We start from the raw sequence: 14,152 nt of genomic DNA, 5'->3' as shown, positions 1-14,152 counted from the left end.
AAGAATACAACTGGAAGACTTTGTCACTGATGTTAGTGTCATTTTTGCGAGCTTTTGCAGGCATTTTGCAAAATTGGGAATAACAGCACGTTGGGAGGGTTGGCCAAAGCTTTAAATTCATTAAAATATCTTGCAGTCTTTTCCAGCTCAAAAATGTTGACTACTGGACCAAGGAAAACTTATATGTGAGAAAATAGTTTGTTGGCTCTTTTCCTAGAATCTCATTTCTGCTCTCTACTCCTGATGGTGTTTTGGATCTACATTATGCCCAGCTGAGACTATTAAGGTGAATTTTATACCTTGGTACATAAGGTATTGGACACATTTATAATCTTTTAAAAGCCCTGCATAGAAATCAGTACAAAAAAAATTAAAGTAACCACAGCAAAATAAAGTGTCATTATGAATTCCAAAGGGAGACAAGACCAGTGTTTTTGTCTATATCTAAATGAAAAGGGTACCTATTACTTCTTAGTAGACTATGGTTGAGTAAGCTGTAAGAAAATACCTCTTTTCTTGGACTGTTATATGTAGTCTCTGTTCTCCAAACATACATTCTTCTTTTCATTATATTCTTTGTAATAAGAATGAAAGTACCAAACCAGAAAGTTTTGTTCGTTTGTTTTTGTGGTTTTTTTTGTGGTTTTTTTTGTTTGTTTGCTTGGTTTTTTTTAGCTGCGAGTGAATTGTGCATTTTAAACCAGTAAAAATTGTCACAGAAGATTCCCTTTGAAATATAACATAAAGAGAAGGAGTCTGATTCTAATCTCAGAGCCCTTAATTGGCTTTAGTGGATAAAAGGTAAGTGGAATTTACACCATATTTGAAATGTGTACACACACACACGCACACATATATATAAACACATGAAATTACAAAAGTTAGCAGCCAACCTCACTCAGAAATCCTAGCTAGAGGACGTGGATGTTTACATAGTTCTAAATAGGCTAAAAATGTTTTCTGCCAAACCATTAAATGTCACATGCTAGATGAAGGAAAACGGCTATGCAAGGTGGGCTAGCCAAACATAAACAGGTTAGTGAATGCACTTTCTGGGGAAAAAAACCCCCAACAACAGAACAAACCAATACCCCCCCCCAAGCAAACAAACAAGTTATTTTTTTACTACGTGTCACTTTATTATTTCCGCTGCACCAATAACTATGTAAAAGCACAATATCTGATGTGCATATTTTCTAGATTGTTTCTTTTTTGCTTATATGAAAAAAATCTTACCCTTCATGAATTTTAAGAGCAGATAAGCAAAGTTGTAATGAATTTCTCTTGAAAAAAATATGCAATAAAAAGGTGTGGAAAGCCTTAAAAAACAGTAATCTAGTGCTGACCTTTCCAATCTATCTGCTACAGTATATCCTTTTATATTACCATGGTAATTAGACCCAAATACATGAGGGGTCTGATCTTCTGTTGCAATGGTTTGAGAAACTTCACTGATGTCACAAATTTAGAGGTGGCCAGAGGCTACTCTTGCTGTTAGGACAATTCAGTCATAATTCTGTGCATCATGTGAAATGGTCTCTTATGCTCTCACACCCTGCTGCTTCCCGAAAGCAGTCTTACCAGAATGGGTGTTTCCTTCAAGGTCTACCAAAAGTTACTCACTTTCCAACATTTTTGTGCTTAAGCAAATGGGAAGTGAGAGGCATGAAGCCACTGGACAGAAAATAGTGTTGCTCTTAGGGCTCTGTTTTTAGGTGGATTTTCTACTGGAACACCCAGTGTTTCTCAACCTCTTAGGCTGCAAAAAAGTGTTGCAAGAACCATTTTTTTCCCCTTCATGTGCATTGGCCAGCTTTTAATTATCTAGCTGGCTACTATCTATCTATCTTTGCTATCACCTACCTAGTTGTCCTAGCCAGAGAATGCACTATATGGTGGTCTCTGAATAATTTCATTAAGGTTTTTTTATCATTATGTCCAGTGAATGAAACACTTTTTAAGAATATTAGAGTTGCCCAGACTGTTTTGCACCTGCATGAAAAGAAAAAGCCATACTCTAATGGTATGAATCTAATGCAACTTCCAAAAAAATTATTTCTAATTCAGCTCTGATAACTCCCTCTGTGGGCTTATTAGAAGGAAATGACTGAGTGTGCTAGATTTTTTTAAAGTGATCTACAATATACGTCATATTAATGCCCTAGTTAAACAATCCACCTCAAACTAAGAAAGAGGCCACCTCACAGATGAAGGTTGGAGCATGAAAAATGTCACCCCATAAAATCTTAGGAGCCTTCCAGGAAGTGGAGCCCTAAAACTGATATAAGAAAACTGGAGAATTAGCAAGTAAAGCTCCTAAGCCAGAGGCACAGTAATAATTCTTAACAAAGAAAAGGACCAAACAGAATAGTTAAAGCAATTTATGATATAATTGTCTATAAAAGAGACATTAAATCTGAACAAAAAAGCTCAGCTCAGAAGCTTGGGTCCACCCTAATAGAAGCACTAAATAATGACCTCCTTCACTGAGAAAATACATGAACTTTTGGAAAAGATAAGTATTAAAATATTATATTGTTACAAATACCTATGATTTTATTCCTTAATAGTGGTATAAGTCAGGCATAAACCAGGACAAATGACATTATCAGGAAAACATAACAGATCATTAACAGAACAGTAACTTCACCTTGTAAAGGACACTTCAGCAGTCTCTGGTACTGCTTGAACTCCAGCTGACATTGCTGCAGGAACTATTGTAAGGTTTTATGCTTAGTACTGTTTCTGTTACTAGAAGTAGACGATGGTATTAGAAGCAATTCCCCTGCTTAGCCAGCCAGAAGAACATTTTCTATCCCCTCAAGCCATATATTTTATGTATGATCTGATGAAGAGGTTTTTAACTTGTTTGTGTCTTCCACCTTTAGCTTTATATGTACATTTATGAATTGTAGCTTCTGAAAGGATAGAATCCTACTGCCATGCTATGTCCTTAACCCAGTTATTTTTGTTGATAATACTATTTTTTTTTCCCCCACTCTGGTTCTATCTATAATATTTTTCCCTTGCAAATTTAACTTCTTTAAAACTTGTTAAAAGTGTGTCTGAGAAAGTAAGTGCTACTCCTTTTACTTTCCTATTCAAAACCAACTGGATTAGTTGTACCTTGCATTAAAATGACCAACTTATGGGTGAAATAGCCCCAAAACAGTGTTAGATAGTACATAAATGAAGAAACAAATTTAGATGAAAAGCTATCCAGGGTGTGGAAATCACAATTTTAAATTCCTCATAACTGTTCAATTTTGAATATTGGTCCTCCTAACTGCTAATAGTGTACACTATTATTGTATAATAGAGAATGAATTTTAGTTTTGACAAACAGCTGTTGAACTGATATTTGTAGGACTATCTGCATAGGTGCAGAAAAAAAGCATTTGTGTAAAAACTCAATGGATTTTCATAGATAAATATTTTGTAGATATTGGAGTAACATCTTCAGATTTATGAGAAAACACAAAGTGCTGAATTCTGTAGCTAATCATTTGCAGTGCATGTTTTAGCCCAACTTTTCTGTAGAAGTTTGTAGAAGTCTGGGTCTCAAGCAACACATTCTGGTGAAATCATGACTCAATTTAATTCTCATTAAAAACTCTCCTTAAATTCAGTGAGGACAGATTTTATTTCAGATTTTAAAGCAAATGCTAAAAATTATAAAATCCCCAGCAGATTAAGCTCCTTGTGAGAACTGGGTCCTTAACCCAGTTGTTTTTATGGTTAATACTGGTCTTTTTCCAGAATCATGTTCCTTGTATTGGGTAAGGATTGGATCAAGTTCTTTGTGAGAGAGGAAAGAAGCCAAAAAAACTGGAAGATGTTTTGTTTGATTCATACATTTAGTCAACTATAGAAGTGGTAAACATAGTGACAGTACTACAGTGCTTCAGTATGGAGTAAGAATTTTGATTAAATCTGAATGTAGGAGAAAAAAAGGAGTCTATTTTTTTTTTGGTCTTCAGTGTTTCAGCTGAGACACCAGAAAGCAGTATCTGCAGTAATATTGACTTTGTGCAAAGTCTTACGTGACATTATTGACTTCTTGTGAAGGTATCCCTGTATATATAAGAATGATAGAATTATTTAAAGTTTTAGTTTAATTAATTGTGGCTGATATCAAAGCACCTGCTCTGCAAGATACTTATTACTGTCAGTCCCTATTGCACTGAACCCTAGGATACAAACCACATGCAATAACTGTTTCAGTAATTATCAAAAAGGCATTTAGCCTAATGTGAATATCCAACTGCTAAATGTATCAATGAACCAGAAAGGAAAAAAAGGAATAGGAAAGGAAATGAAGGAGATGACCAATTTTGTGGGGAATTGCTGCCTCCTGAAAGAAATATAAAATAGTCCCAAGATTTAAGAACTCAGGGTCCAGCTTTTGCATACAATTCTTTTTCTTCACCCCCCCACCCCCCGTGCTTAGTTCAATGAGATGTAGAGCAAAGACATCATAACTTTTCAAATAAACTAGCTAAGATTTCTCAAGAGAGCGTTTTCAGGCACTGTGGACCTGATCTCAGCTAGGACTAATGGTCTGGAAATCAGCTTCCCCTGCTAGTATACTCTCTCCACTGATCTAGTCTCTCTGGAATTAATTTTTTTATGGTCAGATTAGAAAAATTAAAATAGACCAGAGTCTTTAATGATATAATTGCTGTAATATAAAGGAGAGTTTTTCACCTCTTTCATTTCCCTAAACAACTCACTGAAACACAATTTTAATGGCAAATATGCTAGAAGCATTCTGCTCTTTGTGTAAAACCAGAATTCTGTCCTCCTAATGTAGAGTCTCAGTTCATTGGAAGCAGGTCTCAGCCCTTTTCTGAAAGGATCCCCTCCTTGAATTTACAATCTCTTTTAGAGATGGACTGGTTGTTACACAGCTGGCACTGTTATTACACAGTCCCATTTTAGTAATCCTTAATAGCCATCTGTGCACTCTCAAAACCCTACCAGATAAAAACCAAGCATTTCTACAGTCCAAAGGTGTATACTTATGTTTTGGAGTGGACCTAAGATGAGGATTTAATGGGAATATAAAATTACACTATTAGGAGAATATTGGCTTTAGAGGAACTGCTTCCATGTATTAAAAAAGTATCCAGATCTTCACACTGACCAATTTAAGTATTCTTTGACCAACCTAATTTTATTATGAATATGTTGAAAAACAGTATAGCAAATTCTTATGTTATAGTGGTTTTCTAAGGCTCTTTAAAGAAGGTTTTATAATTTCATATAGTCTAAAACTTAGACAATTCAACAGGATAGTTAATTGTAGCTTCAAAGAAATGCAGTTTTTAGAAGAAAAAGGGAAGTTCAATTCTCTATCTCTTTTATAAACCTGTTTCTAAATGGACAGTTTGACATAAAATTGGTAAGTATTTGCCCCAAGCAAGATAGTTTCTTTTCATTCAGGTATGCAAGATGAGTAACCAATGAAAATAAACTGCACTTATTATTTTGGGCTTTATTTTTCTTTTCTTTTAACCATCATGCTCTTTTCTAAAACAGAATTAATTTTAGCTTTAAAAAAAATTTAAAAAATCACATTTTTACCATCCTGTCAGACTGGGTATTTTGCCCATAGGTGAAGGTTGCAGTTGTACGCACCACAAATTGCTATATTCTTTTGTTTTGTTTGTCAGATTAGGCTGTTAAAATGGTATAAAACAGAGTTAGAGATGCTTGCTGCCTAACAAGCTAAATATTTCGGATAGAGGACTGTGGTGTGCTATTGGTACTCATATTCTTTCAGATACCAAAAGGCAATGGAATTTTCATTGCAGGTTTAACTTAAAAATTTCTGAGCCCCAATTCTACCTAAATTCTGAGTTTACCTTGAGACTAAAACGTGCTTTTGCTGCTCAGATCAATGGGTGCATTTAAACCTACATTCCCACTGAAAGTAGGCAAAGCTATTAAAATGGTTTTGGGAACATTTTCTGTGATGGATGATGATAAGCTTTGTGCCTCCAACTTCCCTCGGGGAGGACAATAAAAGGAAGCGGAATTATGCTTGCCCCTTTCCCGTATTTTTTCTACCTCTCTGTCTCAGGCTCTCCCAGCACAATAGCATTTCTGCAGGGTGAGAACAGGATAATAGGAAATACGAAGTGTCTCTTCCTTCTACGCTTGCTCACAAAGGAGGAGGTTTTTGTTGTTTTTTTTTTTTTTTTTTTTTTTTCTCTTGACACATTAGATATATTAGTGAGCTTCTGAAGCTTCTGGTTTCAGTGTGGTGTCTTCTGCATCTTCAGAACAGCAAACGTTGAAGAGGTGTCTTTACATTTTATGCAAAGCAAACAACCCAGTTTAATTGTATCTGGGTAGCGGCTTATTTTTAAGTATCAGTTGAATTCCAGAAATTTAATAGTTCAGAAAATAAAAGATGATTGCTATATCTGTGTAAAGTATTGGTGAATCCTTTTTACTAAACTTGACATGGTATTTTTTCTGTTCATTGTCTTTTCACATAGTAGTGAACTCAGAGAAGTTAATTTTTGTTGATGTTGCTGTCACACATCATATTGTGACAGTATATCATGCATGTATACTTGCTCCTATGGCTAGATTAGATATCCAAACATATATATTTCATAGAACTGACGGCAAGGTTTTCAATACTCATATCTACTTCTGTTGTCAGGAGTGAAACAAAGATCAATTCTTAAAATTCTCTTATTTTGTAGCTTGACCATAAAACAGCAACATCAAAAAATTGGCAGCTAAAGATATTATCGCAAGCAGAAAGTATGAGTGAGTCTCTTTTCTGAGTGTAGAGGATGTAATTCTTAGGAGACTATTTAGGATTATTGGTTTTTTTCAGGCAGTAAAGAAATGAGAATGAGCCATGGAATAGTGCTCAGAGAGATGTGATTATACCATCTACACCATGCCACTACAGGAGAATAAAGGATGTTCTCTCACATTAATATACAACTTTATATAAATTGCTGATTAACATACTAAAACAGATGTTGCTTTCATAACAGAGTAGAAATCCCATATAACCATAAACTGTATTGGAAGGTCAGATTAGGGCAGTCCTCAAAGGTGTCTGAAGAGTCTGATTGCTTATGGAAACTCTGAACCTGCCATTAATCCTTTCAGATTGTCAAGTAATGTGAAGTTGTAAAAGCCTTTCTTCTAATCATAGTAACGATGTTAGAGAGATATTAACTTTCTATGCAGTAATACAAAGTATTGTTTAATTGATTGTTCAATCAGTCATTATGAAATGTCATTTATTTTAATCCCTCTAAAAAAGTAATCATATTTAGGAATTGCAACAGGGTTTGAATAATATTCAGAGATCAAATCGAAATTTCTACTTAACCATAAAATATCTGTTGCAACTGCTGTTATATTATTTCAGTACCAAAGTTAAAAAACTACCTTGCCTGTACTGGTTTGCTTGATTATAGAGCTATATGTATTTGCAAAGTTTGTTGTCAGTGAACAATTGTCAACAGATGAACATAAAATAGAAATATTGTAAACCATAAATTTCTCAGGTAATTTTGATTTTAAGATCTATTGTTTAAAAGATAAAATATAGAAAGTGAAATTTAACTAGCTGAAAATTAATTGACCATTTATTAGAGATATACAACTTCACTTAGATTTCTGTATCAGAAGATTTGTGGTCCATAGCTTCAGTAAGAAGATAGAAAAAATGAATCATGTTATATTCAGAACATTTTCATTTTACTGTTCTGAGAATTATCAGCCTTATTTATAGGTAGTATTCCATTTGATTTATTAAATGATTCTCCAAATAATGTTTTACAGTGCAATAAAATCATAGACCTTAACACTAAGGTGACCTTCATCTGAAATGTGCATATGAAAATGCTCAGTTCATATAAGGACAGCCATTATTATTGTTTAGCTGCATGAAATAATAATTTCCATTTATATAACAAATATTGCTGGCCTGCTCAAATAACTTACCTAATAGTGTATCATCCAGCTTTAGTTGGTAGCAAAACCAAAAATCTAAACCATGTAACCATAGCCATATGGCTTTAATGATCTGATGATATAATATTGAAACAGCTGAGAAAAATAGTTTCCTCTCACTAATATTATCCTTCTGAAGCTTCCTTCTAATACAGTTCCTTCTATTTTAATGTATTTAGGACTTTCATCTAATTTTTTACTGGTCATTTTGCTGCTTTAAAATATTTATGTGATTTTTCACATCACCACAGAACAATAAAATTTATGATCATCATTACCATTTTGAATTCCACTGTAATCCACTCTTCACTACTTTGGATTAGTGTTTTGTGAGGGAGAATAAAATACTAAGTCATGAAAAAGAATTTTGTTGTGGATCTAGAGAGTAAATCATTAGACCTGGTGGTGTAGAGATGTGACTGGATTTTGAATACTGTTATGAAAAAAAGTGAGTGACAAAAAAAAAAAAAGTGAGAAGTAGCACCATGAATCAATGAAAAGCAAGAAACTTGTGTGGGGGAGTAGGATACATCCTCAAATGTTTCCTCTTGAGCAGTACTGCTCTGACTATCCCATATCTATTTCCGTGCTCAGAACAGTACTATCTGTCATCATGGGAAAACTCTGCAACTTTACTTTCCCTGAGGCAAATTACATAGGCTGGTAAAGCCGCATATTGTGTGTTGTGTGCTTTATTATTTGGAAATGCAAAGATCAGAGTTGCTACTATCAGTTACATTGGCAAAAAGGAAGAATTACTCATTGGCTTTAGAGAAATTATGATGTAATAGGGAACACTTTGATGAAGCCTGTGTTCTCCCCCTTTGGAAAATGCTGATTGATTGACCCTGTAAGTAGTAACTAGTAATTTATTTTTTATAGTACCTTTTATTTCAAGGAAGCCTTGCAATGTGCGGAAATGCTAAATGGTTTTTGAAAAGTACTTCTTTCTTTTTTTGATGGAGTCTGTGAAGAGAGTTCAGAACCATAATATTTTTGTCCACTTTAGTGAATGAATCAAAACAATTTTTCTTGCTTGGTTTTGATTTTAAGATATCTATTCTTTTAGTACCATATTTCCACTTAAGAGTGGATATTCATATTCATATACCTCTGATGCTCATTTTTTTCAGATTGCATGTACTTTTTCTCTTTGGGTTAGTTTTCTTACAATGTAGTAGTGGACCGGCTTTCTAGTTCCATCACACTGCTTAAAAGAAGGTGTAGTCACCTCTGATACGAAGTAACTTCTATCAGTTATGCTATAGGGAGATGCAATCTGATACTGAACTAACTTGACTTTCCATATACAAAGAATCTTCTTTTAGAATTTAAAGTGAAGATGCTAGCAATGTTTGCAAAATTACAAAAATACCCAATAACCCACAAACAAAAAACCCTCTCAAAACACAGGAAAATTTAATTTTGAAGAAACCAAAGTCTGTCTCCATTTGTTCTCAGAGCAAATTCCTAAGCAGCTCCTAGTCAGCATGTTGCATAGCTTTGGTATACACATAAGATCATATGGAAGCTTGCCAGCTACCTGCAGTGTAAACATCTGCATTCAGCATCCAGCAGAAGTCGAATCCTGGTGTTCTCCTTCTGGGGAAGAGGTTGATACTCTGAAATGATTGACATTTAGCCTACTTGTGCAGCATGGAGTTATCAGCAATGAGCCTTGTTCCTATCTTCCAGGTTTCCACTGTTCTCGTCTTTGTCCCTCTGTAAGTACAGATGAATTTAGAATATAGTCCACAGATGGCTTTCTAGCAAAAGCCTCCTTTGTGAATAAGACAAACAAGAGCTGCCTTGTGCAGGGTACAAGGTACAATGATGAGAGGAGGCAGGCATTCGAGTAGTGCAGGATAGAGAAGATCTCATCATCAATTTAAATATTAATATAGATGTGCTTACAAATGCAGTAAGAACCTGCCAGTATTTGTACTTAATCTGGGGTGCAAATGATAGCAAGATCACTTCATTCAATACTAAAATGAAGTTATTTAATAGTATATCAAAGTAGGGCAAGATTTAATAGGAAATAATGAATCATGCTACAGTCAACACTTTAAAAAATATCTGTATTTAATAAATAAAGAGAATTATTAAGAAAGATAATTAAGAAAGTCAAAATCACTTCACCTCTTAATCTAGTGAAATTATTTGATTTATATATAGAGAAAACAATTCAAGAAATAGAACAAATTTGCCTTTGTATATACCTCATACCATTGTATAAGAGAATGCCCCAGCCAACATGCACAGTAGAAAGTAGAGCACTGACTAATAAAAATAGAGTCAAGCAACAATAAATGTAAAGAAGGAGAAAGAAATGGCAAATACTTGTGTACTAGAAGTATTTTCTCTGTGGACCCAGACACTGAAGTAATTACAGAGAAGAAAATTTCTATTAAGCAAAGAATTGTCTTGTGCACTCTGATATTGCAGAAACATGAATATTTTATAGTTTTGGCATGCCCATAATTTAAGCTTCTCATTCTCTTCTCCTAATCTTGTTAAGCCTTATGTGCTCATCTTTTGCTTTTAATTCATCCTATTTGGGTTATTGCATAATGGGAAAAAATAGATAACAAATAATGTGAAATTGGGTCCATTATATTTTGTTCCCATTTCGCATGTTTAGGACCTTCTAGTGCCTGACACTTTGCCAGCAATAAATTTGCTGCTCTTGTTTTAATTAATTTAATTTTTCATGCTTTTATGAAAGTAATTAAACAAGGATTTTGTGCATTCGCTATATGATTTACTTTACCTTTAAAAACTTCTGTCTGGGTTAGAGCTGTCATATCTCACCACTTGTAGGTAATCATCATCTGCATCGGGTTGTTTAGGCTTAGATTCAATGTGCTGCATCTTAGCTTTCTTGTTATTATGAAGCAAATTTTAAGTAGTACTGTTAGTAACCTCTTTTATTGTCATTTGTTTTACTTGGGGGTGACCTTTACTAACTCAAATAAAAGTCCACCTACTAGCATAAAAGATTTTAAAAGCAATACCAATAGGATAAACTGATATGTGTATTCTGCTTGCAGCATTTCTCCTAGCATCTCTAAATTATACTTCTCCTTCATAGATAGCTTGGATACCTCAATACTGTTGAGTTGACAGTGCTGACATAGTCTTAAGTGTCCCAGAAGTAAACTATGTTCTAATAGTGAATGGAAAATACTACGTGGAGAGGTATGTCTTAAATCTAGCTCCTACAGAAGACTGTAGCAAATCTCCTGCAGAGATTTAGCACCTACAGAAGACTGTAGGAAGCAGCCTATACCCAGTCATGCCCTCACTGTTGCCCATGAAGCCTTTTGAAAGGTAGATCCTGACCTACCAGAAACCTGGAGTGAAGCAGGGCTAAGGGGGAGAAAGAAGCTGAAGAGGGAGATCATGGCTTTCCTTTAAAAATGGCTGATTCTTAGTCACATCTTCTTTTGTTTGAAAACCTAGAGTTTAGAATACATATTGAAATAGTGCGAGGTAGAGGACCATCTCTCTATCTTGTGTGAAGCAGCTCAAATTCAGGTTTCTTAGGCCAAAGCAGAAAGAATACTAAGGTTATTGGGGCTGAAAGAGCAGAGCACAATTACAGATATGACTGACTACCCTGGTGGTTAGAGAGAAGGAGAACAGATCAACACACATTGCAGCTGTATTAATTTAAGGGAAGGAGAAATATGGGGAACATGAACTTGGAAAACTCTCTCTGCACAAACTCATTGGAAAAAGGTTAAAGCTTATGGGACTAGTAGAGTTAGCTTAAAACAAACAAAAAAAAGATTGACAGACATCGTGTAGGTTATCTGAATTGATAATAGATTATTTCTGCAAGATTTTGGCCCATGGAATCTAACTACCATAGAAAAGTTGGAATTACAGTTCTCATGCAGCTGTCAGGAAGTTGAAAAAGAGAATCCGGACAATGCAGTTCAGGTACAGAGCCCAAGTCTTTAGAGGACTTTTATACCTTACTTTAGGCAAGATTAGGGAAAGGTGGAAACATAAGAATTGATGAGGATTTAAAATACTTATTAACTCGAATCTGGTCAGTTTAGTCAGTGTACAACTCCAGTGTACGGCAGCTTGTCCTGTGGGTTCTGTGCCAGCTGTATTGTAAACCTGGGCAGAAGGTTTCATAGCTTTTTCAAAGACCAAGCACAGCTTTTCTACCTTTGGAAACCAAGGTGAAAAAGGACACATTCAGAGTTTTGATGTATGTTAGATTCCTTGTCCAACCTTGCTGGGCTGTGTTTCTAAATCTTTTAGTTTAGACATAAATTTAAAATTACCTAGATGGAAGTCAACATTTTCTTTATACCTCAGCAGATAATCATTATTCAGCTTTAAGGATGGCTCTAATAAAATTTCAGCAGTTTTTAACAAACACAGGAACAATTTGCTCTAAAATTCTTTACCCTTTAATTTAAATCAGTGCAAATAAGCATGTGTTTACATTATAGCGCACATTAAAGAACTCTGGGGAAACAGTCCCTAGATTTTGGAAGGCTGTCACACAGTTTTAATTTGACATTAAAGTATGTGTTTAAAAAATGCAAAAAGCCCAACAGACTGCATCAGATTAAAAAAGAATGACTTTCAGATTAGGTATTTCAACCATATTAGGATTTAAATGTTTTATGTTTTTGCAAAGTTTCAGAACTCTATAAAAAAAATCTGGTAGAATATTAAGACTTTGAAGCAGTCAAGCTTGAGATTTTAAATTGACAATCAGAAGAGTGTGGAACAAAAGCAATTCACTCCATTCTCAAGAGCAATAGCACTTAATATAGAACCTTTATTTGCTGTTGGCATTACACTAAAATACTTCAAGTGTGATTGTGATCCGTGGAGGCAATAGATGGGCTTTAGGTTTTTGTAGTTAATCCTCCTATGAAGATAACGTGATACCCTGCAAATCAATGGAGATTCACATAGATTCACAGACTAGTAAGTACCCTGGGCCTTCAAAATAAAATAAATTAAAAATGTAACTCATAGAGATCCCTATTTCTCTAAATATATGCCTATATTTCTAATTATATTTTACTTCTTTCTGAACTATTGAATTACAGAATTTTTTCTCAACCAAGTAACTTTTTGCTCCCAGAGAAATAACCTTCAACATGGACATATAGTGCACAAGGTTGGTTGAAACATTAATCTTTTAAAAACATGTTTTACTAAAATAATAATAAACATTTGTGGTTCTGCTAGCAGCAATAACGAAAGGAATAGAACAAGTTAGATGCAATTATTTCTTCTTGATTTAATCAAATGCTGCTCTCATAGTGATCTCCTAGTCATGCTTCTGCAGTAGTTTTACTGCACAGACTGTTTCTGGATTTATTTGCTTTCAGATTCTTGCTCTGCTGTTACATTCTTTGCCTTGTAAGCACCTGCAAAGACCTGCAGTTATGAAGTAGTATTTGTTATTCATACTGTTTTCTGGGGTAAGTGGGAGACAAGAAAGGCCATAGGTCACCGTAACACTTTCAGGTCAAGCAATTCGGATTCTATAATCCCTCAGAGCTATCATCCTTCCTGCTTTCTCAACAGCTAACAGCATATCATAAAATGTGAGTGGTTTTGGTGTCAAGAAATGAGTAAAAACAAATCCAGAAAATAAATTTCCTTCCTGTTTATTCTGAACAAATGTTCTGAATATTGTTCCATTTCTGCAGGAGTTGCTTTAATTTATTTTCCAGTTGACCTTAACAACAGTCCCTTAGAACGTGTGGGCAGATCCTTGCTGACTAGAATCTAATACCTTCAGTGTTCAATGAGAACATGATGCAGAGAGGCTACTGCCAAGTAGTATTTTGCCATCCCTTTTTATTATACATCTGTTTGTGAGTGGCAGCATCCTGTTCCACATATTTAGTGACTATTCTGAAATGCCTAAGAGAGGAAGCATCAAAAAAAAAAAAAAAGGAAACTGCAATAATTCTGGAAGGATCAAACATTGGATAGACGTTTCGGGGAGGAATAAATTGAAAAGGTAAATACCTTCCCGCTGCATCTTCTTCCTGCTTTCATATTGATGTATTTTTTATTATTGTTAAAGACAGAGAGGTTCAACATAGAAAATAAGATTGCAACATGGAACTTTAAGTGTGTTCGTATCTGAGAGTTTTGTGACCATATC

Source organism: Buteo buteo, chromosome 1 (assembly GCF_964188355.1).
Source record: "Buteo buteo chromosome 1, bButBut1.hap1.1, whole genome shotgun sequence".
NCBI classification, from domain to species: Eukaryota; Metazoa; Chordata; class Aves; order Accipitriformes; family Accipitridae; genus Buteo; species Buteo buteo.
This window is presented reverse-complemented; position numbering follows the sequence as displayed.